At 42.2% G+C, this 22,990-nt stretch overlaps 1 protein-coding gene across 1 annotated transcript in view; it reads right to left on the reverse strand.

Moving 5' to 3' along the window:
• Positions 1-22,990, reverse strand: part of LOC126481586 (homeobox protein OTX1-like) — a 193,040-nt gene that overhangs the window by 48,155 nt on the left and 121,895 nt on the right. The window lies entirely within an intron of this gene.

The raw sequence follows: 22,990 nt of genomic DNA on the forward strand, positions 1-22,990 counted from the left end.
TTACAACCAGTCTCTGTGCTCACAGCAACTGAACAAGTGTCGCATCTGCCAAAAACTGAGCAGCCGGACGCTCAAAAAGACTAGCAAAGCGAAGCGAGGCCGCAATGGAACTTCAGTGAATCACAGTTTCTAATGTTCATTCATATTCGGTGCCTTGCTGTAAGTTAATTGATTTTACTTCGTGGGGTATATTTCCCACTGTCTTTTTTATGAGCGCAGCAAAAAAAAGTTGGCTACTGAAAATTAGCTAGAATTTCTAATTTCAGAGATAATAGCTATGGCTAGGAGTTGAAAAACCGTAATGCAGCTTTGAGTTCCACCGACAACAGAGATTTATGTGGTCTGGTATTGTCAACCCCCATCTCATTGGCTCGTATCTGTATAATCTGCTCAGGTACTAAACTACCGTTTCTTTCTCCACAAACACCATCGGATATGTTGGCGAATTCCCGCTTGAAGGCCGGCCGAAGTGGCCGTGCGGTTAAAGGCGCTGCAGTCTGGAACCGCGAGACCGCTACGGTCGCAGGTTCGAATCCTGCCTCGGGCATGGATGTTTGTGATGTCCTTATGTTAGTTAGGTTTAACTAGTTCTAACTTCTAGGGGACTAATGACCTCAGCAGTTGAGTCCCATAGTGCTCAGAACCATTTGAACCATTTGAACCCGCTTGAAGACGCAACGGGTATGGTTCCAGATTGACGGGGGCCCACCACACTTTGCCACTGACGTCAGCGACCATTTAGAAAATGTTTTTCCCCATTGTTGGATTCAGAGGAATGGATCTGCACGTGGCTACCACGTTCTCCTGACGTCACACCTACGTTTTGTGAGCGGGTGAGCGGGAAGGAGGGGGAGAGGGGGGGGGGGGGATGAACCGGTTGGTGTGTGAGAGACAGCCCGTTTGGATGGAACTACAGAGAAGCTTGACCTCATTGCATTGCCTGTATAGAGATAGGAATTAGTGATCATGATGTGGCACCGACGTGGTTACAAATTGTAATAACTCTATCATGAAGGATGGGAGAGTATTTATGTTGGAAAGAGCAGATAAGCAATTGTTAGCATCGTACTTGGACATCATTTGGTTCCAAACTTTCTGAGACCATTATCCCGGAGTGCAATCAGATATTAGGTTGTACTCGCTCCCCCCCCCCCCCCCCCTCCCTCCCATAATCAACAGTAACGCCTAGCTAAACTTTATAACGAAAAGAACTTCCTTTGAACGATATTGCATATTATATTAAAATGAGAATACAATGAAAAAGAATTTTCTTTGAGCAATGTTATATTAAAATGATGAAAGATACATGTTGTTTATTTATTTATTTATTTATTTACAGAAATATGAAGAAACTCTCAGTGCTCTTTTGAAAAAGATGAAACAACTCTCAGTGCATCGCTGGTACTGCCTAGAATTCCTTCTCAGAAAGGGGACGTAACTACCCACATTGAGAGTACACCCGCGTCACAAAACATGCTTCCTCTGCACCAGTGCTGTCCCCAGCAACGCTTGCTTCATCTACACCGTACAACAATTTAAAATGAATCAAGTCAAAATGTATGCACTATACATAGGCCTACGGCTTGTAATTCACTTGATTGATGCTCCTTACTTCTGAACTGACAAAGGTTGGAAGACTTCAGACTGACAAATCTTTGTGTATGGTAACTTCCACTAATAATAATAATAATAATAATAATAATAATAATAATAATAATAATAATCCCCGTGGAGGCCCGGGAAAAGAATCGGCCTCCGATATGTTCTGCCAGTCGTAAAAGGCGACGAAAAGAACAAACCACTAATAGGGCTAACCCCCCTTTTAGTGTGATTAGTTGGTTCAGGACAGAACTAAAGAAGCCTCGGACAAGCGCCGTCATGGTCGGGGACGACGCTTCAACCCTATGCCCGCCCACAATGGTAACGACACTGCTAGCCAACTGGAAAATGATTTAAATCCAAATAGAGGTGTTTTGCAGGATATGCTTCCTGCAACCACCCTAGAAAGAAAACAAAGACAGAGGATGAGATGGTCAGATGAAATTAATCGACACCTCATGTTCTGTTATTACCAAGCAACAAACCTAGGAACCAACACAACTGGATACAGATCACAAGTATACACAACATTTATTACCAGATACCCAGAATTAAAATTTTTAACAGAACAACGATTAGCTGATCAGATCCGTGCAGTAATAAAAAATAACAGGATACCCCAGTCAGAATTAGAAAACATCAAACAACAAGTACAACAAATACTGGAACAAAATAATGTGCAATCAGAAGAAGAAGAAAATACAGTAATGGACTCAAACATCCCAGAGCAAACAAACAAAGAACAACATGCACCAATTAAACAATCAGAGGAAAACGAAATCTTAAGACAGCCACCAGAACAAGCACAAATAAAACACGAAGTGACACAGATGTTAGATATAGAAGAAAAATTTCAGCTAACATATATAGAATACAAAGACACAAATACAGACATTAGACCATTCTTGCGTAGACCACCAAATAACCCACAAGTCGAAACAACAATAAAAACTATCAACACAGTCATACACAACAAAATAAATGAAAACACAACTATGGAAGAGTTACAACTACTGGTTTATATAGGAGCACTCACTACACTAAATATCCACACTAGGCAGAGATCAGAACCAACCAACACACAGAAGAAACCCACAAAACCAGCATGGCAACACAGGCTACAGATCAAAATAGAAAAACTGAGAAAAGACATCGGACAGCTAACACAATTTATAAGAAATGAAATCTCGGGAAAAAAATGAAAAAAGTTAGGTAAAATCTCACAACAAGAAGCGACAGAGCAATTAGACGAAAAGAAGCAGAAATTACAAGCATTAGCCAAACGACCCAGAAGATACAAAAAAAGTGAAAATAGAAGGAAACAAAACCAAACATTCAACACAAACCAAAAGAAATTTTACCAGACAATAGATAACACACACATTAAAATAAACAATCCACCAAACATAACAGACATGGAACACTTCTGGAGCAACATATGGTCAAACCCGGTACAGCATAACAGGCAGGCACGGTGGATACAAGCAGAAACAGACACATACAAGATGATACCACAAATGCCTGAAGTGATAATTTTGCAACATGAAGTCACCCAAGCAATTAATTCTACTCACAATTGGAAAGCCCCTGGAAATGACAAAATAGCAAATTTCTGGTTAAAGAAGTTCACCTCAACACATTCACATCTAACTAAATTATTTAACAGTTACATTGCAGACCCATACACATTCCCTGATACACACGGAATAACATATCTGAAACCTAAAGATCAAGCAGACACAGCGAACCCAGCTAAATATCGCCCCATAACATGCCTACCAACAATATACAAAATATACAACACAGAACAAAATTATAAATGAAGAACAAAAAGGCTGTTGCAAAGGAGCACGAGGATGTAAAGAGCAACTGATAATAGATGCAGAGGTGACATATCAAGCTAAAACTAAACCAAGGTCACTACACTACGCATACATTGATTACCAAAAAGCTTTTGATAGTGTACCCCACTCATGGTTACTACAAATATTGGAAATATACAAAGTAGATCCTAAATTGATACAGTTCCTAAACATAGTAATGAAAAATTGGAAAACCACACTTAATATCCAAACAAATTCAAATAATATCACATCACAGCCAATACAGATTAAGCGTGGAATATACCAAGGAGACTCATTAAGTCCTTTCTGGTTCTGCCTTGCTCTGAACCCACTATCCAACATGCTAAATAATACAAATTATGGATACAATATTACTGGAACATACCCACACAAAATCACACATTTGATGATCTAAAACGACTGGCAGCAACAAATCAACAACTCAAACAATTACTAAAGATAACAGAAATATTCAGCAATGATATAAATATGGCTTTTGGAACAGACAAATGTAAGAAAAATAGCATAGTCAAGGGAAAACATACTAAACAAGAAGATTACATATTGGATAACCACAGCGACTGCATAGAAGCGATGGAAAAAACGGATGCCTATAAATATCTAGGATACAGACAAAAAATAGGAATAGATAATACAAATATCAAAGAAGAACTAAAAGAAAAATATAGACAAAGACTAACAAAAATACTGCAAACAGAATTGACAGCAAGAAACAAGACAAAAGCTATAAATACCTATGCCATACCAATATTGACCTACTCATTTGGTGTAGTGAAATGGAGTAACACAGACCTAGAAGCACTCAATACACTTACACGATCACAATGCCACAAATATAGAATACATGACATACATTCAGCAACAGAAAGATCACATTAAGCAGAAAGGAAGGAGGAAGGGGATTTATCGACATAAAAAACCTACATTATAGACAGGTAGACAATTTAAGAAAATTCTTTCTAGAACGAGCAGAAACTAGCAAAATACACAAGGCAATCACTCATATAAATACATCGGCTACACCACTGCAATTTCATAACCACTTCTACAACCCTTTAGATCACATAACATCAACAGACATGAAGAAAGTAAATTGGAAAAAGAAAACACTACATGGCAAGCACCCGTATCATCTAACACAGCCACACATCGATCAAGACGCATCCAACACATGGCTAAGAAAAGGCAATATATACAGTGAGACAGAAGGATTCATGATTGCAATACAGGATCAAACAATAAACACCAGGTATTACAGCAAGCATATTATTAAAGATCCCAATACCACAACGGATAAATGCAGACTTTGTAAACAACAAATAGAAACAGTAGATCACATCACGAGCGGATGTACAATACTAGCAAATACAGAATACCCCAGAAGACATGACAATGTCGCAAAAATAATACATCAACAGCTTGCCTTACAACATAAACTTTTAAATCAACACATTCCTACATACAAGTATACACCACAAAATGTACTGGAGAATGATGAATACAAATTATACTGGAACAGAACCATTATAACACATAAAACAACGCCACATAACAAACCTGACATCATACTCACCAATAAAAAGAAGAAATTAACACAACTAATCGAAATATCCATACCCAATACAACAAATATACAAAAGAAAACAGGAGAAAAAATTGAAAAATACATCCAACTGGCTGAGGAAGTCAAAGACATGTGGCATCAGGATAAAGTTGACATCATACCAATTATACTATCAGCTACAGGAGTCATACCACACAATATCCACCAGTACATCAATGCAATACAGCTACATCCAAACATATATATACAGCTACAGAAATCCGTAATTATTGATACATGTTCAATTACCCGAAAGTTCCTAAATGCAATATAACACATACCGTACAGTTAAAAGGAAGTGACGCTTGATCAAGGTCCGCGTCACTCCATTTTTAACCGGACTTAACGTCTGAGAAAGTGAAGATAATAATAATAATAATAATAATAATAATAATATGTAAGCCCCAAGCAATGTGGTAGTCATTATGTAGTTGTCCGCAGGTCGTGGTCTACTGGCTAGCGTTGCTGCCTCTGGATCACGGGGTCCCGGGTACGATTCCCGGCCGGGTTGGGAATTTTATCTATCCGGGGACTGGGTGTTTGTGTTATCATTTCATCACCATCATCATCATCATCTTCATCATTCGTGACAGTGGCTAGATTGGAATGCGTAAAAAATTTGGACTATGTAAAAATTGGGAATTTGTACCGGCGCTGGTGACCGCGCAGTTGAGCGCCCCACAAATCAAACACCATCACCATCATATAGTTACTGTTGTGCTTTCATTTAGTGCGTTTATTGTTATTAAGTAAATAACTAAGCAATTTATGGTCTATTGCTGGAACTACCTGGAAGTCCGAGAGCGCATTTTCGTGAGATATTTAAGTATGTTATGTCTCAATTTTACTGTCATAGATGCATGATACAAAACAGAAAGTATGGGTGTAGTGGAAGGACTATGTCAGAAATGAGATGTTTATACGTTCATTTCACCAGCAGTAACCTTTACCACATTGTATCACATGTTGATGCTAGTACTTGAAGTGATAACTTACGTAATCAGTATTGAGTTCTTATGAAATAGTGGTAATAGTAATGTATTTTGAAAAATAATTTAGTTTCATGACTGAAACACAATTTAATATTTTTGCTTTTACCCCACAGAAAACTACACTTTACCCGCAGCGAATAACACCTAATGCTACATGTACTCAAATGGGAAGAAGAGAAGACGAGGTGCTTTTCGCAAAACACTGTTAAGAAAATTTAGGGAACAAGCATTGGCAGCTCACTGCAGAACGATCCCCCTGCCGCCAACGCGCTGGGTGACAATTACTGAACTATATGAAGAAAAACTTAAATTAGTTACAAACTAAGGCGTGCACACACTTTCTTTCAACATGTGACCGTCACTACAGATATTCGCATTTAGGTTATGACGTGTTTGATATGGCTGCCATCATTGGTGATGATGGGTCATAGACAAATAGCGAAATTCTGCAGGTTACGCTGAAGTGTCGGAACATCGATGCTGTCGATGACCTTCTGAATGGCTGATTTCAGCTCAGCAATGATTTTGAGTTATTTGCTGTATACCTTGTCTTTAATATAGCCCCACGAAAAGGAGTCGCACGTGTTCAGATCTGAGGAATATGGAGGCCAATCGAGGGCCATGCCAGGCGCCTCTGGGTGCCCCAGGGCCAGAACGTGGTCCCTAAATTGCTCCTCCAGGTCATCAAACATTCTCCTGCTTCGACGGGGTAGAGTTCTGTCTTGCGTTAACCACATCTTGTGGAAATCAGGTCACTTTGGATAATGGGGATGAAATCATCTTCCAAAAACTTCACGTACCGTTTGGCAGTAACTGTGCCATTAAGGGGAGGTTTAGTATCTTTTGGTTCAAAAAATCGATTTTTTTTAATTGCACATTTGGATCCATAAAAGTGTTTAGAATCCACCCCTAAAACGAATACGGAGCGGAAAAAACGCACCTGCCCGAAATCGGCCTTTTGCACGCACCAGTTTTTTTTCTTTCGGAGGACAAGTTATTGTACTGGTGCTTAGGAGGAAACACACAAAATTCAAATGAAAGTTTCAACGCGTGTGTTTGGAAGTTAGCCCCTAAGCATTTGCATTCTGGTGCGAAAACTGTGGAGACTGCGACTTTCATGACAGTGAGCAGCTTCAACGAAAGGTATTCAGCAGTTCTGAAGACCATGACAACGATGGACGTCACCCTAGGACTCTATTCGACGCAGTTCGCCAAGCATTCGGACGACCACCGGATTCAAGCGGCCGAATACCGCTTGTCACCGGCCGTACGAACAGCTCTGGAGCAGCGCAGGATGGCCCAGATCGAGCAGAACGCCCTCTATGAGGAAGAGAAAGGACTAGTTTATGGACCAGGAATAGCAGATTGAACGTAAGTTGGATAATATTGCATTTATATGTAGTCAAAACTTCATACGCGTTTTTCTCGAATTGACTTTTTTTATCGCGCGGTATGGTAACATCAAATCTACTGAACCGATTGGCATGATTCTTAGTTTCCGACGAAGCTAACTAAATTGTCTAGGAGTTGCAGCACTCTTATTCCGATCCATCAACTATAAATATTTTTACTTGGCGGACGAAGTCTAAAAATCGATGGAAAAAACCTATTTTTTTCAAATGGCTGCCATTTTATTTCCTATGGTCTAAATAACTTAAGCGAGGTACAGCTCCTAAAGAATCTTATATACTTCGCTAACGTCAACTCAATTTTGATTTCAGACGATCCGGCTGACCTGAGACATAACGGGCGTGGAGGTCTACATCGAAATTTTGTTTCGTTCCGACGGCACTTCCGTCTTTATTCTTCAACATCTCCGGTCGAAAAAAATTCAGTTTGTAGAGGAAATATCAATAAACATTTTGGCCAAATTTGACATTGATACCTGTAACACATCCACAGAAAAAAATTCTCAAAAAACATGCTATTTTCGGGCCAAAGATAGTAAACAACCCCTTAATTAATGTTCCACCGATTATTCGGCGACTGGACATTGAGCACCCGTTGAGGATGAAGAGACTTCTCGGTCGTGAAATGCGGATTCTCAGTCCCCCAAATGAGTCAACTTTGCTTATTGAAGTACCCATCACAGGAAAGTGGGCTCCGTCACTAAACCAAACTATACTAATTCCAATCATGACCTGCGGCCAACTGTGCATTTAAAACGTCCTAACGCAAAACGTCCGGAAGTTAATGACGACTTTATTTCATATAGTTCAATAATTGTCACCCTGTACGTTTCGCATAAGGACTGCGAAGACAAGAGAAATTAAGGTTGGTACGGGGGCATACCCACAGTCGTTTGAAAATTGAGGAATATTTATACAAGGTACTCCCCGCCACGCACCATACGGTGGCTTGCGGAATATGGAAGTAGATATAGATGCAGATATAGACGAAGCTACAGCTATTATTTGTGGAACCTCTAGTTTTGAGCCTGTCAGACAAACATTAGCACACAGATGTCAGTTGTGCATTAAGGAAAACGGGCGACACTTCCAGCAATACCTCTAAAACAATATTCATTACACGGCAGTTCGAACATCATAAGTGTCAAAACTTTCATGGATCCCTAGCGGGGAAACGATGCACCAGCGCAGTTTTTGCCACATAAAAAATGTTTATCTCCTCTTTTATGTATCTTTTATCACTTGTTTTGTCAAACAATCTGTAAGATGAAAGACAAATTAGCAATGAAAAAGTGTACAATAACGTCTGAATCACAATGAAAGTGCAGCGAAGCAGGTACCAGGGCGAAGGATGGTAGACGATCTTTTCCGGTGGGGCCGAAAGAAGGGATGCTCACTGAATGATTGTTCAAAGTAACTAAACCTGTAGTAGACTGCCTCAGAGGACAAGCAAACTTGTTGAAATTGATACTTGATGCGCAACCGCTAGAAGTGAAAGAATTTTCGTGTCTCGGGAGACAGATTACATGGACTGGCTATAGAAAAATGAAGAAGTGAATTGACACGCTGAAGGAATGTTCAAATTAAATTTGACAACGTCGAAACGAATAGGTGAAAATAAGATATTGTGAGATAGACGAGGGAAGAATCGAAGTACTATGACGTCTGGGAATAGTTAACTTGGAGGTGGAAGGAGCAATACATGAAATCGTCGTATAGTAACTGTTGGACAGAGGGGGAGACGGGGAGAGGGGGAATCGTCAGTGTTATGACTGGTTCGATTGAGCCAGCTACAGTTTCCTATCCTGAGAAAATATCTTCATCCTAGTGTCCTTTGTTACTCGATGAAGGTAAGATCATCACAAGAAATGAAAAAGAGTTGGAGGGTGTCATGACACCATCGAAAGGTTGGCGCCTAAAAAAATAAAGTTATTTTATTGTGTCTGTATGTTAACATATTCAGGTCTCCAAGGAGTCATGCTCTCTTATTCTGATAACTTCTTCCTAGCAATAACGTAGTACTGTTAGTACAGTTTTTAGTCTATCTAACGTATAGTCAGTAGCGAGTTGCTTTGGCACTTGTACTAACTCATAGATGGAAGGATGAACCGCAGCCTAGCCGAAGTAATTACCTAAGCGTTTACCGAATGTGATTTAGAGAATGGTAGTAAACAAAATATTCGTACTTAGATTTGGACGCAGGATCCTCCAACCCCTTCCCCAGACTGCAGATTAGGAATACCGTTGTCGTTCAGAGTGCTTGTAATGCTTCGAACGAGCTGTGATAACGCAAATCTCGACGGCGCTCCTGTTAGTATAAATTGAGCGATTTTGTTGTCTGTTGTGTAGTCTACTAAGCGGATAACGGGCGATAATTTTTCGCGAACTGTGTTTGGCCAGAGGGAGTGGGGAGTGGGGGGCGGCCTCTGTACCTGACAAATGTACGTCTTTCTGTTGATAAACCGCCCGGCCAGCAGTGCATAACAGCCTCCTCCTGCCCCCCCGCCCCACACACACACTCCCCTCTTTTGTAACTCTTTTTCTCCACCCGCACTATAGCTTTCGCACAGTTGCTATGCAACCGCTCACATCGTTACTACTAGTTAGAGCGTCCCTTATCTTCATCGCACTTTACACAGCACCATGATTTAAGGCGTTAAATTCGTAAGTTTAGTTCATTGGCGTGTATTAACTCGTAGTGAAGTACTGATTCTAATCTGTGGCTCTGAGCGACCGAGAGACTTGGTCACTGGACAGCGAAACGATGGACAGTCGCCCCCATTTGTCCGGACGAAAGCGCAGCGTAGAGCACTTTTTTCACACGATCTGTAAAACAGAGAACGAAATGTTCATGAATGTAAGAACAGAGTGTTCAAGGTTCTTCCAAAGGGATGTCTACACTGAAAGAACGTTTTACGTGTACAGATTTCTAGACGTGCCGTTGTAAATGCGCGTTGGAAAGAAATAATCGATGGCGTTCATCAATGTTTCTTTTCAATTATCTCAAAAACGAACGGTTGCTGGACAATTTTAAACACAATATACATTATCTCCATTAAGTAAAACCATTAGAGTTTAACGTCACGTCAAGATCATTGTTATTAGAGATTCACGACTAACTCGATTGACAAAGACAGTGGCTAAAGGGCGTGGAAGAGAATTATGGCACATGCGTGTGGCAATCATTATAAGTAATTTCAACTTTTTCTTTCTCATTTCAACGTAAGGCTTACTCTGCAGCTAACTGCCCGTAATTATTTACTTTGTTGTAAACTATATACCAAATGTAAGCATAAGATGTTACAATTCGCAGTTGTAAAATTAGGCTTCCCTACAGTGCAGACGCATGCAGACTATCACGAGGCCAGCCGGTGTGGCCGAGCGGTTCTAGGCGCTTCAGTCCGGAACCGCGCTGCTGCTACGGTCGCAGGTTCGATTCCAACCTCGGGCATGGATGTGTGTGTTGTCCTTAGGTAATTAGGTTTAAGTAGTTCTAAGTCTAGGGGACTGATGACCTCAGATGTTGTCCCATAGCGCTCAGGCCATTTGAACTATCACGAGGTATCGGCGTATTTACAGAAAATTATTGAAGATAAGTCTGCTTAGCTTCAGCGTTGTTTTGGCTGTGCAGCACCGTAGAAATCGAAGAAAACAGAAAATACAGAAAAATATGAGACTAATTATCACATCAAGCGATGAGTGTTCTTTGACTATGCGTGAAGATCAAAACTCGCTACAGACATAATGGCTGATAGTCGTTGCTGACTAATAAGATTTTTCAGAGACCACCGCCAGTCACAATATTTTGTGAAATTTCTTCAGTGATGAAATGTTCCAAGATATTTCGATGTAAAATCTCGAATTTAAGACCTGTGTGTATTTTGTTAAGTGTTTTTGTATTGCCTTTTGCTGCCTGATGATGGGATTATTACTCGAAACATATTGAAACGTTAAATATTTAAACAAGTTGACAAAGAACTGTGACTAGAGGCGGTCATCGTAAAACATGCTTCTAAACATAATAAGAACTGTATAGTTATGGGAAGTTAAAAAAAAATCCCCTGTTTATTAGGTTAACCATCCACGACTCAAGAAAAGCGTTTATCATCGTGTTATATTCCTTCCTTTGCTGCCAGTCTCTAAATGATAGCATCGCCATTGTGCAGGGAATTACTCTTAGTTGAGAGCATTAGTCTCGTCCAACAATAGCTTAAGAAGATTGTTAAACGAGAATCTCATTACGGCGGATTCCGACACTAAGGCTGTTAGCTAGAGGCAGGGCACTTGTTTGTTGAATGGCTGGAGCCTACGGGATAGATACCAGGTAGCGCACAGGTGAGGGAGATGGCTTCCAGATAATCAGAAAGAAGGAACGTTCACAGCTTTCTCTGCCCTCTTAGAAAACAGTTGGTGGCAGTACTACCCGTATTTCCGCAATTACTTTTGTCTGCTAATAATATCAATTTAATACTGTACTAACCAGCGTTGCTAACAAGCCAGAAGCCAGTAAACGCATCAAGTTGAAATTTATGACACATACTAAGGTCCACAGTCCCTTTACGGTGTAGGACATTTAAGCTATTGAGTCAATGCAATCAAAAGATACGGTCATTTACGTCACACGTTTTGATACTGGAAACTCAGTCATCATAACCTATATAGGGTACTTTCCATTGACCTAGAATCATGAAATTTGGCAAGAAGCAAGGTTTCACAGAACAAGTGAGGGAAAAATTCCGAAAATTGTTAAACTGTAATTATATCACATAAAAATACCTTTTCGCCATTAGAACTTACATAGCATTCCTCATCCGTCAAAATCATGATAGGAAAATGTTACTGCATGCAAAGAAAGAAATGTAAGTTGTTGTCATGTTTTAGTAAGTAAAAACATTTTATTAAATCTTCTCGTTTTACATATATAAACTGAAGCCTCCTGTTCGCAGGTTCGAATCCTGCCTCGGGTATGGATATGTGTGATGTTCTTAGGTTAGTTAGGTTTAAGTAATTCTAAGTTCTAGGGGACTGATGACCACAGATGTTAAGTCCCATAGTGCTCAGAGCCATTTTGAACCTCCTGTTCGCTTGTTTTTGTAAGCCCTGGCTAGTCTCAGAAACTACTGTAGCGAATTTTATACGATCTTTGAATTCCCGGGACCGATACCTTGCCAGTACCGATATTGATAAAAGACAAAAATCTTCGAGATTCTCGATTCCCAGAATGGATGAACTATCTGTGTACATAATCAGGTTTGTACTGAACCACCAGCGCAAGGGCTCTACTCGCACTGGTCCACTTTCTTCTTCTCTAGCAACGCCAGTAACAGCAATAATATAAATGTACTGTGTGCGTATGTGTTTTACTATAGCCTCACAATAGCCAGTGGAGTGTAAGTGATGAAACAGTTTGATTCCATTGACAAGAGTACATTACAACACGAAAGTGAATATTTCCAGGCCGATTCAGTTGTTAAAGCAGTTCTGATACGTAAAAATATGTTTATTTCCTTGAGAGACAACATTTCACAATAAAAATAAGGAGGCACGAAGACGGAAAATAGAGTTCGGTTTGAAATGGCGCTGTTAATACAATATGCCGGGAAATAAGTTCATGTAGCCAACTGGAGGTATTAGGCTATTGAGCTGCCAAAATATCTTATTATACTATTCTTTTTTTTCTTTTTTTTTTAGGCTCTGTTCATGAAGACAGAACACACGCTTTCTAACACTCCTAACTATCATCTCTGAATACGTTGCTGGTGTGGAGGTATTCAGACGGTATTTTACAACCTGATTTTCTTTATGTCTTACGTATCTGCCTTCGGTGTGGATTAATTCTCTGCCCCGCTGAACTTTACTAACAGTGTATAAAAGATTAGCTAGCCTCGATCTGACCTGCGAGACAAGGCTAAACTCTCACTACTCCAAAGTCAATTATATTGAAGGCCTGTAACTAGCCAACTATTCTCAGGTAGATTCCCAGATAAGACCACTGGAATAGACTGTACACAGCCGTAACACCTCATATATCTCCCCGAACTGGTTCGTAGCAACTTCCACCGGTAATCTTCACAAACAAAAAAAATGGTTCAAATGGCTCTGAGCACTATGCGACTTAACATCTGAGGTCATCAGTCGCCTAGAACTTAGAACTAATTAAACCTAACTAACCTAAGGACATCACACACATCCATGCCCGAGGCAGGATTCGAACCTGCGACCGTAGCGGTCGCTCGGTTCCAGACTGTAGCGCCTAGAACCTCGTGGCCACTCCGGCCGGCCTTCACAAACACAAAATAGGTAAACAGATTAAACTTAAATAGGAAAAGGATACACGTCTCTCGAAATTATCACAATGAGAAAATTAGAGAAATTATGTCATACGGAGCTTTACCGACAATCATTTCTCCCACGTGCCATTCGTAAATGGAACAGGAGAGGGAGGACAGATGCTGGTAGAGGAGTATGCTGTCAGCGCGGCTGGCTGCCATGCACAGGACACAGGCTCGATTCCTGGTACTGCCAAAGATTTTCCTTGGTGGCTTGGTGGAAGGACTAGAAAGGGGTGTACTCAGCCTCGTGATGTCAATTTAAGAGCTGCTTGACCTAGTAGTAAGCTGCTACAGGTCACGAAAACTAACAGCGGTCGGGAGGGCAGTGGGCTGGCCCCATGCCCCTACGTAGCCGCATCCAGTGACACTATTGTCAGAGGATGATACGGCGGTCGGTCGGTCGGTCGGTCGGTCTGTCCCGATGGAATCGCCAGGGGCTTTGGACGGAGTTTACATTTACGTTACCAGATGTATGCTCCGACACACACTGTAAGTTAGTTTGCGGATTCGGGATGTAGATGTAAAGAACACTGTACTTAATTTCCACTGCTATAAAGTAATTTCACTGTCTCACACTACGCCTTGCTAAATCAGCTTCTTTCACTGAACACCATTTCCAACTAGCTACTGAATGCGCGATTTGATATAGAGCCTGTGCCTACACTCACCTAAATAACAGGGCATGATTCGAACAGAATTCTATGGCCGAGAGCTGGAACGGAATGGTGAACTCTTAAGAGCGAATCCTCTAAATAACTCTTTTGGATCACTCATGAACTAAGTGATGTTAAACACTTTTAAACAATCACCTTTACCTCTGAGGGCACAGGACTCTCTTCCTACGTCCGCTAAGGTTGCTGGCTGAGTTCCTGATTTCGCGACTTATAAAACCGCTGCATGAATTTAAATAACTTTTGCAGCCCTTTCAACCAGTCACCAGCAGGAACAGAAATCATACGTATCAGTTGGACAATCCGTGCTCCCACTATTCGCAATATTTTGTATAATGCTGCTTCCGAACAGCACTTACAGAATGTTTTGTCCAAAGGGTGCTGCAAAACACCGACAGTCCTGGAAAACTTTAAGCCCTTAAGCCTTGTAGGCCTTGACAAAAACCCATTTAGGAAGACACAACAAATTTCAAGACTGAACAAAGTCCCTTTCCGGGATCCGGCTGCAACGCCCACAATAGTGACCCGTCTAGCATCCGGGTGCGGCCAATGATACGTAACAGTTTCTTCTTCGCGTTAATCTCGTTCAGCACGGGGTGCGCTGTACTCCAAATATGACAATTTTATTCAGCTCTGCGGCCGAATGCCTACCTTGTCACCGCAGTCGCGTTATGTGGGGGAGGGAAGTCGTGAGCTCCATCTGCCTGTGAACTGTGTAAACTTCGTCTGTGTGTGATTATATTTTCGCTGATAGTGTTCGTATTTTCTCGGGTGTGAATTGGGGACGAGCTTAAAAGAGCGTGGGAAACCGACTAAAAACCACACTCAGGCTGGCTGATCTTCCTCTCTCGGAAGCTAGAGTGCTTCCCATTACCCTAGACGAGCAGTTTTCTTACACAATGTTTACCCTAAGATTTAGGCTATTTATATTGTATGCCACCGGTAGTACTAATCAGTCATCGTTATTACACATTATTGGCGGAGTTATATTGGTTTGTAGTGCAGTGTCCTGGAGAGTGTAGATGGTTTTTGGCATCTGCAGAGGTCAAAGATACGGTGAGATTTTCTGATTTCTCTCGTTTTTTCTTTTGTGCAAAACCATATTTGCATTCTATGTCCGTCGTGCCAGAAGCTGCTTAATGTTTGAGTGATTCCTCTGTGGAGACATTTGCTACTAAATCAGCGGAGCAGTGCGTCGTGTAATGTACCTCAACCGCTGCACATCGTTAGCAGTGCGGTGATTACAGTCGTGCGCATGAGCAGGACTGGCGCTATGCTACGTAATCTCCGAGGCCGGACAAAAGTAAAGTTTCAACTATCCCGTAATTTTAATCAAAACGGACGAGGTGCGTTCAACAAGTGCTGCAACACATTTTTTTTCTGAAAACTGGTTGGTTTTATTCACGATTCCAATACATCGTACTATTCCCCACTGTTTTGGCCACGAAACTCTAATTTTCAACATAATCTCTGTTCCATGCGACGCCCTTACGACACCTTATTGGGAAGGTCTGTATGCCCGCATGGTACCACACTACCAATCGATGTCGGAGCCAATGTCTTGCTGCATCAATAAACTCCCATCATCCGCGTACTGCTTCCCGCGTACTGCATCCTCCATTGGGCCAAACAGAGGAAGACGGCAGGTGCGAGATCCGGGCAGTAGGGTGGATCAAAAAGAACAGTCCTATGAAGTTTTGTGAGCTCCTCTATGGTGGGCTGTCTTGTGTGTGGCTTTGCGTTGTCATGGAGAAGGAGAAGTTCGTTTGCATTTTTGTGGCGACGTACAAGCTGAAGTCGTTTCTTCAGCCTTCTGAGGGTAACTCAGTAAATTTCAGAGTTAATCGTTGCACCACGAGAGAAGACATCATATAGGATAACCCTTTCAGAGTCCCAGAAGGCCGTCACCATGACTACCGGCTAAGGGCGTGGGTTTGAATTATTTCTTCGGAGGAGAGGTGGCGGTTTGTTTCCAGTTCGAAGAGATGACCCCCATGTCTCATCACCTGTGACGATGTTCGACAAAAAGCAGTCACGATCAGCCTTGTAACCCGCTCCTCGCAGAAGGCCCTTCGTTGCCCTTTATGGTCTTGTGTTAGACAGCGACGAACCCAGCTTGCACACAGCTCTGGGTAGCCAGTGGTGGACGAGCAAGTGTATCAGCACTACCAACAGAGGCTTCCAATTGAGCAGCGATCGAGGTGTTTGTTTGTGTTGTGTCAACCATCTCCAATGAGTGTGTCCGCATGTTCCAACATTGCAGGAGTCACAGCTATGTGCGGCCGGTCGGCGCTATGGAGATTGGAGAGGTTTGTACGATCTCGTTTCGACAATGAGAGACGTCTCGCAAAACGATTTACCATGCTTTTGTTCACTTTCATGTCTCCTTCGACTTTTGCAATCGCCTATTAATATCTGCGACGCATAGGTTTTCTAACAAAAGAAGCTCATTGAGAGCTCTCTGCTTGGAACGCACTTACGATAAAAGAGGTCATTTTGAAGGCTACGTATAGCGTCACCACCTGTCGGAACGCCATGAAATTGTAGGCGCCGAAGTGGGAATATTCTGCAATGTCCCACAACAAAATTCTCATTTTTTGCAATGCCCCCCGTAAGTAGTATTGACGATAATCGCAGTGGTGCATGCTTCCACGTTATCATTACTGCGGAAACCCGCGTAAGTCGGCATCTCCGCAAATCTCTTGCAACAGCCGTTCCCTTCCACAACTGGCATTGCGTATAATTTAGGCTTTCTAGGAAATTGGGGGTTTTTTGGACACCAGGAGTGGTGGTGGAGAGGTATCACAAGTGCCGCGGTCGGCTATCGAGATGAGACCACAGAGAGGGTGGAAGGGAGAACACGCGCGGTGGTAGCGGCAGCGGGCAGCGGCGCACTGTGCCGTGCTGGTCGGCTGCAGACGTCCGCTGCTCGCTGTCGGCAAATCCGGCTTAGCGTCGGCCGCTCCAGAAGCAGCGGCGGGCCGGCCCACTGATCAATACGGCGCGGAGCGGGCGCCACGGAAGAGCGGAGCCAAACACAGCACAACAGCACAGCGGCGCCGGTTGGACGGCTGCCTGCACTGTCGGTGCCCACTCTGCCGCAACAGAGCGCCCATTGGCACAGCCGTCGGCGAACGAAATTATCCGCCATCTATACTAGCCGCAGCCAGCCGCATTTACTCTGCAGTTCCGAGACGTATTTCGGCTGAAGAGAATGCAAATATGGTCTTCTTTTACTCGTACACACTTGAGCACTTTGTACTATCTCATTAGAAGTATCCGGACACATATTAATGCTCATTAATATGGTGTGTGTCCAACCTTCGCCTTAATGACCACGTGAACTCGGCTGGGGACACTTTTAATGAAGTATCAACGTGTGCAGAGAGAAATGGCAGTCCATTATTCCTAAACAACCGAACCGGAGAAGATAGTGATTTTAGTCGCTGGTGTCTGGAGCAAGGTCGACGTTCTCACGCTGCCAAATGTTCAGGACGGGACTCTGGACAGGCCTGTCAGTTAGGAACGTTCCCAGAATGAGATTTTCACTCTGCAGTGGAGTGTGAGCTGATATGAAACTTCCTGGCAGAGCACTTACCCGCGAAAGGCAAAGGTACCGAGTTCGAGTCTCGGTCCGGCATACAGTTTTAATCAGTCACAAAGTTTCAAGTTTCAGTTAGGAACGTTATTGCCCACAAATTATTGCTTCATATATATTGCTTCATGATGGGGTATACAGTCATCTTGACACAAACAATCGTCGTCTTCAAACTGTTCCTTTACAGTACACAGTTTACAACACTGTAAAATACATGGGCGATTCAGATGCCCCTATCAGTTGGTTTTATGCAACCCGCAACCTTTTTTAACATCAAATATAAGATTTTCATATTCTCTCGCTTACATCGCAAAAAATTTCAGTGCAACAAAAAAATGAACAGCACGTTTTTGCAGGAAGTTTAATGTAATAATATTTTGTACTGGGAAACGTTTTCGCTAGGGCTCTAATTTTCGAATTATTCAAGAAAAATATACAAAAATGACCTTCGACGCGTTTTTCTTGAATAACTGGAAAACTGTGGCTTCCAGCGGTAGTTATCTCAGTACAAAATTTAACTATTTTTTTTTAAGAAAATCTTCTCTTCATTTTTTCTGTGGGACTAATAATCTGTGCGCAGCGAGCAATAGAATATGAATATCTCGCCTGTGGATTTTGAATGCATTGCAGTTCGCATAAAACCCTTCAGTAGGGGCAGCTGAATCACCCTGTTTGTTCATATCTTTCCAAATTCAGCATTTTCTAAAGCGCATTAAGGGGACCATATCCTAAACACGCAATATACCCACATAATGTATCATCACTTCCTCCATATTTCACTGTTGGTAGTACACATGGGGGAGCCAAACGGAGAACCCTCCGTCTGATTGGCATAGGCCACAGCGTCGTTCATCACTACAAACCACTAAATTCCAGTCGTTCACCGTCCACTGGATCGCTCTCTGCAGCACCTTAGTCATCACTTGGCAGTGACTACAGGAATGTGTGGCGGATGAGGAGCTGCTCGACCACTGCACCCTGTCCTTTTAAACTGCTAGCTGGACCGCTGGTAGCACTTTGCAACTCACGAGCGAGGCCTCCTGCTGAATTCATCAGATTTTTTGTAAGTAACCTCCGCAATGCTCGGCGGTCTGCCTGGTCTCAATTCAGCTGTTTCCACTTCACATTCACCACATCACCAAAAGTCGACACGGGCAGCATTTGAATGGCTTAAATGTCCCAGATGGATCTATTACTCAGGCGACATCCAATGCGTAACCCATGTTCCAAATCACTGAGCACTCCTGACCTACCCATTTTGCAGCTTCTGTTGCTCTGCTGGCATCAAAATACTCCCTGTCTCTTTTTATACTGGCGGGTGTGCTGCTCATGACATCTAGTGTTCAGTTCCGCTTTACATAAGAGTGTTTGGATACTTTTTATCAGTCTGTGTATGCACTATCTTGAATGTTTTTGCCGGCCGCGGTGGCCAAGCGGTTCTAGGCGCTGCAGTCCGGAACCGTGCGACTGCTACGGTCGCAGGTTCGAATCCTGCCTCGGGCATGGATGTGTGTGATGTCCTTAGGTTAGTTAGGTTTAAGTAGTTCTAAGTTCTAGGGGACTGGTGACCTCAGATGTTAAGTCCCATAGTGCTCAGAGCCATTTGATTTTTTTGAATGTTTTTAATTATTATTATTATTATTATTATTATTATTCCCGAGTTTTTTTGTGAAACTCGGGGGAGGCTCATATGAAACTGACTTAAATATATTTTTATACAAAAATAAGTGATAATCTAAAAACAGTTGCTTTATTCTATAGCCACACTTATTTTTTTTAATGAGATTACGCGTTTCGTAGCAAGCAGTATTATCAGACAATCCCACAATTCAAAACATCATACTGCATAATTTAAAAAAAGGCACAAAATTCAACATACACAAACCCTTACTCCTTGTGAGCATTCGTCAAGCTTTATTACCGAAATAGATCTGTCATATACTAAAAGTAAAGATCAATGTTTTGCTTTAAGGTGCAAATTGCGGCCAGAAATAGCAAGTGTGTCCCCTATGTACATTGGCCTTTTTTCTAAAAAAGAGTCAATGTGCAAGATATGTAAAAGTAAAAATCATATAAAACTGTAAGAAAACAAATAATAAAATAAAAGTATAATAAAACAATCCCCATGTAATTAAAGATTAAAACTATATTAAGCATTTAAGTTGCTATGTTTTCATCAGCTGTTTTTGTATGGCCCGTTCTACCATAAAAAAATTGGCCAGGTGCGAGTAGAGCTCGTCACTGAGGTTGCGAACCCACTTAGTTATGTGAACGGACAACTCATCCATTCGGAGCGTAGAGGATCTCGACGATTTTTGTCTTATCGACATTGATACTGGCAAGACTCCAAGACTTTCGCGAATGTTTTAATTTCAAGTTTGAAGTCGCATAACAAATGACAAAAGAAATACTGTTTTCATATGTTATTATAAATTAACAAGTTCCTGATTATTTTCATTTACTTGTGCTGTCAAACTTTTCTTTTTGCCAGATATCATGACTACAACGAAGGGCTGTACCCTACAGGTTTCAATGATTGAGTTCGAAAATATCAGAATATCTGACATAAATGGCCGTATCTTTTCATTGCATTGACAAGGGAGCTTCACTTTTTTGCATCGGCAAGGGACCGTAGGAGTCAATAAGTCATTAATTTCGACTTAGGTCTACCAGTTCCTCAGAAAAAGGGTTTCGAACAATCGGACAGACAGGAAGACAGACGGACAACAAAGTAATCCTATAAATAGATCTGATTCCTATCGTGTATGTGTTGTCCGTAATAATAGCATTATTTCTTTAGTACTAAGATTATTTACATCGAAAAGATACCCAGAATCTTCAGGGAACAGCGGTACAGTGTGGCTATACAGTACTCTCCAACTGTCAGTTGACGATGCTTGATCATGCTTCCTGTTTCCTGATGATTTGAATAATTTACATTATTACACTTAAGGAGCTAATGACTGTGACAGGTGTTGTACAGTAGAAGCATGCAAAATGACACGTGTTTCTTCGTGTTAAAAATTAGGCCTACAATATTATATTGGTAAATAAGATGGTTATACTGTACCGTATTATTTACCTAACGTGACAATATCAAATACTTTGTATTTCAGTGTGGTATGTAAACATGCTTTATACTAGCAACAATCCCCCAGGCTGTGGCTAAAGCATGTCGCAGCAGCATCCTTTCTTCCAGAAACGCTAGCCCTGCAGCTTCGCAGGCGACGTTCTGTGAAGTTTCGAAGGCAGAACATCAGGTACTGGCAAAAGTAAAGCTGTGAGAATTGGTCGTGAGTCGTCCTCGGGTAGCTCATTTGCCCGTAAAATGCAGGAGTCCCAGATCGAGTTCCGGACCGGCATACAGTTTTAATCTGTCATGAAGTTTCATAACAGCGCGCACTCTGCTGCAGAGGAAATCCCATTCTAGAACATTTTCTATTTTTCTATTTCATATTTCATTACTTACTGAAAATCGCTACACCAAACAGATTGTTACGGCTCTGAGCACTATGGGACTTAACATCTGAGGTCATCAGTCCCCTAGAACTTAGAACTACTCAAACCTAACTAACCTAAGTAAATCACACACAGCCATGCCCGAGGCAGGATTCGAACCTGCGACCATAGCAGTCACGCGGTTCCAGACTGAAGCGCCTACAGATGAGTTAACGAGTTAAATGTTTACGTTAATTATGTGTACCTAAGGGAGGAGCAATTGAGAAAACTTTCAAGATTATGTGCAAAGTTTGTTGGAAGTCACTAAGAGCTCTCACTCTCATGAGTTACATTGCCCCGAGACATACTCACAGTTTCTAACTCCACCGCCTATGTTCGACGCCAGCGTGCAATAATCACACAGAGACGGCAAGTGGCACACTAGCAGTGGAGGGTATATAAAGCGCATTCGTGGGTCGTGGGACACAATGCAACCGTTATCGTAACGCGCAAACTGAGGGATTTAACTGAAATCCAAGTGGGCATAATTGTTGGCCTTTGGGCCAAAGGTGGAAGTATTTTCCAAAACGGCTATGTCTGTATACTCTTCGTATGCCCCCGTGGTCAAAGTGCACCGTCCACGTCAAAATGGAGCTATTCGAAGCCAGCACCGAGGCAATGGAGATGCACTATGGGCCATATATGAAAGGGGTGAATGACGGTTGCGGAGATGTGTACGTGCAAACAGACGTGCAACTTTTGAGCAACTGACCACCCAGATCAACCAAGGAGTCTTCTCAACGACCGTTGAGCGAAAGATGCTGCGTGTAGGCCTCCGCACTAGATGCCTGGTTCATGCACCCATACTGATTGGTGTTCGTCGGCGACAAAGACTGGAATTTGCACGCCAATACCGCAAATGGACGTCCAGTGAGTGGCGACAGGCGGCCTTTTCAGATGCATCTAGTTTTATGCTCCATCGGACAGATGGCGTGTCCGGAGTTCAACGTCTGAAAGCAAAGTGTCCAGGCCTGATGAGGGACCATTACGGCTTGGGGAATGTTTTAATGGCATTTACTGGGAGACCACATCGTTCAGGAAGACACAATGTATCAACACAAGTATGCATCCATCCTTGGCGACTATGTCCACCCCTACATGAAATTTGTTTTCCCTATGCACGATGGTATTTACCAGTAGGATAATGCAAGTGCCACACAGTCGCAGTGCATGAGCGTGGTTCTAAGGTCACCAGGACGATTTTACCGTACTCCCCTGGTCACCAGACTCACCCGATTTAAACCCAGTTGATAATCTGTGAAACCACATCGATCGGGCTGTTCTCACCACGGGTCTTCAGTCGAGAAACATAGCGCAGCTGCCACGGCATTGGAGTCGGCATGTCTCTACGTCCTTGTCGGCTCCTTCCAGGACCTCACTGACTCTTCCTGCACGTTTCACAACGGTCCGTGCTGCAAAACGT

This window comes from Schistocerca serialis, chromosome 5, assembly GCF_023864345.2.
Source record: "Schistocerca serialis cubense isolate TAMUIC-IGC-003099 chromosome 5, iqSchSeri2.2, whole genome shotgun sequence".
Lineage (NCBI taxonomy): Eukaryota > Metazoa > Arthropoda > Insecta > Orthoptera > Acrididae > Schistocerca > Schistocerca serialis.